Consider the following 5,078-nt stretch of genomic DNA (forward strand, 5'->3'; position numbering starts at 1 on the left):
AAACCCTCTTCTAGACTTAGTAAACTACACCTGGGTTGTCTCTGTAGGCCAGGGGTCTGTTTTCAGTCCAAGGACCCCTTAGTTGAGAGAGAGATGAGGCGGGGAGCCCCACAGCCTGTTAAATAGATTCCATATAGTTTCATAGTTTGACAGCACAATCATCAGTGTATTTTGGATTCATGTCAATTTGTGTTTTCAGATATTTAACCACTTGTATTGTCAATACTTAATGAACTTGACCTTTCACTCTGTACTTAGTCTGCTCTTTTTCCCCTCAAAACTAAACCCCTTTGCCTAAAATAGCTGAACTACAAGCTCACAACGCCTAGCTGCGCGAGGTGTTGTGAGCTTGTAGATCTGCTATTTTTGGCTAAAGTTCTCAGGGAAAAAAAAGTTTCTATCACACAAAGATTTGGAGGACCTCCTGTAGTAACTCTGAGGACCCCCTAGCGGTCCCGGACCCCCTGTTGAAGACCTCTGCTGTAGGTTACTTCAAGTACTTGGACCGCTGTTTTCCGTCTACGGAAAGTACAAAACTATTGGAATAGAATTTTGTTGAACAGCCAAGGAATAAAATAGGGCTTCAATGTTACATTGTCAAATACTTGCAGTGTAGCAAAAAAGTAGCCTACAATATATTCCCTTCAGATTTATAGCGGAGTGTAAAATGGAAATACTCAAAAGTATAGGGTGCCATTCACACTGAGCACTATAAGATAACTATAACTATTTTGCATAAAGTGAATGGCAAATCGAGTGGCAAAGTGAGTGGCAAAGTGAGTTTAACGTTGTTTAATGCAATCAGATAGGACTTTTCTGTTTGAATGTATGGGCTGTCAAGGCCAGAAAGTAGTTTTTTTTGCCACTCAGTAGGCGTTCCCACATAACTTCCGGGTATGATGATGATGTCACGTGCATACCCTCTATAACGTTCATCATTGTATTCTTTTACACTGCCATCCACTTGACTTGACAATTTTTAATCTATATCTTTTATACAGTAGTTATAGTGATCAGTGGCCCTTAAAGGAGTAGTTCACCCCCAAAATGACTTTTTTCTATTGATTACTCACGCCATGGAGACTTGAGTTCAATAATATTTTTTTGTTGCATTCCTGAGACAAAAATGTGATTGCAAGAAATGTACCCCCATGGCGTGACGTGAGTAATCAATAGAAGAAAAGTCATTTTGGGGGTGAACTACTCCTTTAATAAGTAAAAGTACCTCAAAATTGTAGGCTACTTTACACCACTGTAGGTCCTTTCCCAGTAACCTATGCAGTTTGCTCTCCCTCTCTGCCCTCTCTCTCCCCCACCTCCATTTACATGTGGTTTCACTCAACAACTACTCCTCTCTTGATTCTTGTCTTTCATCCGTTCCTCCATCCATCCCTAATTTCCTCCTCCTCCTGTGTCCTCTCAGCCTCTCACCCTTTTGATATTTCCTGTGAGAGGACGTTGCCCAGGTCATAAATATTGCTCCCGAATTGCTCACTAGTTCCTATAAACAGACACATGCCAACTGACTTACTAAACCTGTCCATCCAGCCCACAGCGACCTAATCCAGTGGTTCTCAACCTTTTCAAGCAGCGACCCCCATAATAATCATATTTTTACTGGGGACCCCCACCCACCCAGACCCTACAAGCACTAAGAGTTGAGGAATTACATTTTGTATAACACGGTTCTATTGTGAAAATAGCAGATCTACATGCTCAGAGCAACAGCAGCGAGAATTAAACACAGGACAGGTGCAGGTAAGACTCGAGAGTCGAGAACCAAATCAATGAAGAAAAATAAAATAAAATGAAAAAGTTACAATGTAGCCAACAACACGTTACAACGCATTCGAGCCCCGATCCCGACAATCTTTGCTGCATGTCACTCCCCATCTCTCTCCCCATTTCCTGTCAGCCTACTGTCTATCCCTCTCAATAAAGGCATAAAAAAGATACAAAAAAATCTAATAACCCCCTAAAAACAATTAAGCACAGATTGAGCTTATCGCCGTTGTCGGGTGGAAACCTTGTATGTCTAAAACCGTTTGTTTTGTATTTATCATCTTAAAAATGATTTAGGCGTTTTGTGCTTGTAGCTAGATCTTCTGTTTTCACTACTTTTGTGCAACAGCCTTGTATGGCTTTACTTTGCAAAAAAAATTACAAATTTGAAACTTGGAGATACAAGGTTTCTACCCGACAGTGACGTTATATAGGCATCAGTGGCCCTTATAACACTTGTTGCACTGAATCAGTGCAACAAGTGTTATAAGGGTTTCTCTTCCTGCTAACCTCGTTGAACTCAGTCAGCCATGCGTGCCCCACCAGAGAGCACCCCTACTTCCTCTTGCCCTCCTTCGCCCCCCCTGGAGCGATGGATCTGGGTCAGTGGCTGTTTTGGGGGATCGAGGTTGGGCCTCCGAGGTCAACATGGATGGATGGCTGGACGTCTTGAACTTGTCGTTCTGTCAGAGACGAGGAGGAGGAGAGCAGAGGAGAACAGGAGAAGAGAGGACAGGAAAAGCCAGGGGAGGCAGTTGGGTGAGAAGAGGCGCCGAGAATGCAAACAAGAGACGCAGGATATTAGCGTAAGGTGAGAACACAAGGAAGACACGTGTGTGTGTGTGTGTGTGTGTGTGTGTGTGTGTGTGTGTGTGTGTGTGTGTGTGTGTGTCCGTGCGTGCACACACGCGCGCAAGTGAGAGTGTGTACACCTGCTTTTGTGCACGTGTATCACCTTTTTAGCTGAAAATAAACAAGGGATCATATTTAACCACTTAAACCCTATACACTTCAGTTGACCGGGGGGGTCCCCCAGGGGTCAACGCTTGGGCCCTTCCCCCTTTTTTTCCCCCTATACCACCGAATCTACAAGCTCACGCCGCAGCACGTTGCAACACATATGTGAGCTTGTAGATCTATAGCTATTCGTGCTGAACCATTCGCCGTATTATGACATACACCCAGAATAGGGTATACGTTTAGGGTTGGTGTTGTTGATATTGCATGACAGTGAAGGAACGCAGAGCAGCAGGCAGCGGATGTGTACGATATTGTGAGAAGAGATGGAGATGGAGGGGGGGGGGGGGGGGGGGTCTATTTAGATGGTGACGGATACTGAGCCAGAGCTGGGTTACACTGGGAGGTGTGTTTCGAAACGCAGCCCAGTGACGCATTGGGTTATGGTAAGAATCCAACTGGCTGAGTTGACCCATTAAAAACCCAGGAAAGCATCAGATTCATCTTAGATTTTTTGCTGTACACATAATAAAGCTGCGACATACGGTTTTCAGAAAACTCTTAGGATTGTGGAACAGTGTTTTGGAACAGCGGTTCTCAAATATAGCAGACGTACAAGCTCGCAGCACGCCAATTTTCGAAGATATTTCAAAACATCTTGAAAGTGTAACACAGATCTTCTCTTCTGGGGGGTCCATGGCCAAATACACATCATTTTGGGGGTCCTTGGCACAAGAAGTTTGAGAACTGCTGATTTAGAAGACATTTGTAGAATCGGCCTCTATCTTAATGGGTTAAAGGCTAAAGCTGTACTGCCCTACAAAGGCAGAGTGCAGTAACTACGTTTTGGGACACACCGACTTATTTGTGTCGCCCAACGGTCAAATTAGCCTTCTTGATATTGGGGGATGAACAATTACCTCAAGAACAGATGTACAATCAGTGTAATATCACTTTTATATCTTTATCTCATTTGGCTGATAAGCTGTAACACTTTTAAACCCATTTTTTTGTGAAATTCGAAAACGTAGTTTCTGTACTCTGCCTTTGTAGGGCAGTGTAGTCGAGTGAGAAAGCACCTGTTCATATGCACTGTGCACACACACACATGCGCATAATCCTACATTATACGCATGCATAACCCCCGTACAAATGCACACATATACATTCACAAACACACAATGCATGCACACACACACAAACCTACAGTACATGCACAAATGCATGCACCCACCAGTCAGTGCATGCATGCAACACGTCTCCTCTCCACATCACTTGTGGGAGAACGGGGGCAGGGTGAGGGTCAGCTCCTGGCATGCAGTTATTGATGGGCTCGTAACCCTTAGCTCTTCCCAATGATGACATCCATTGGCAGTGTGCGTCATGCCTTGGCCCCCTACCAGGGCTGAAAGGGGACACTGTCTCCTCAGGACGGTAACCGTACCCCATGTGTCTCAGCTTTGCCTCCCTTCTGGGGGCCAGATCTTACTGGCCCCTGTTCCTCTCCCTCGGATGAACTGGAGCTCTCTGTCTGCAGGAGGACGCCAGTTGGCTTTGTTGTCCAGGAGGAACGAAGAAGAGCATTGACTGTTTAAAACGTGTTGACTCGAAATGACGCGGGTTCCGAGCCAGCGTTATGGCGTTGTTGGGTCCTATTAAACAAGCACAAACGCAAAGGCTTTCACAAAAGGTACAGACAGGCACGTGTGTGACACACAAAGAGTCAAATGAACACATGCACGTGTGCATGTACATGCACACGCGCACACACACACTAGTTAAATGGAATGTTTTTGTTGCCGAGACGGTCCCCAAAACACACACAACATCCCATTCCTGCCACTTTCTCCTCCCCTCCCTCCCTCTCTCTCTCTCCTATAATCTCACTCCCAAAAACCTCTCCTCCCCCTCCTCCCTTTCTCCCCTCTCTCTCTCTCTCCCCCACCCTCCCTTTCACCTCTCCTCTCCTGCTCTGCTCTCCCTCCTGCCCTCCCTTCCAGATTGTATAAATAACTGTGAGCCGGTGGGGAAGGGCTCAGTGTTACAGACCTGGAGGACCTGACCAAAAGGACACAGAAGAATTAAGACACTAGCCAGCACCTGAGAGACAGAGGAGCCATAAAACATAGGTGACAAGAAGAAGAAGAGGGGATTAAAGAGTCGGGGGCCAGAGCTTTGACCTTGTGACACCTGCACCGAGAAGAACAAAGAGGAAGGGCAACAGGAGTCTTCAGAGAGAGAGAGGGAGAGAAACAAAGTCTCCGGATAGATTGGCAACCTTTTCCCTGTGCGTATAGTGAGTGGTGACTGTGAGTTTTTGGGAAGGATCTTCTCCGGCC

The sequence above is a fragment of the Nannobrachium achirus genome (assembly GCF_963921795.1).
Source record: "Nannobrachium achirus genome assembly, chromosome: 1".
Taxonomy (NCBI): Eukaryota; Metazoa; Chordata; class Actinopteri; order Myctophiformes; family Myctophidae; genus Nannobrachium; species Nannobrachium achirus.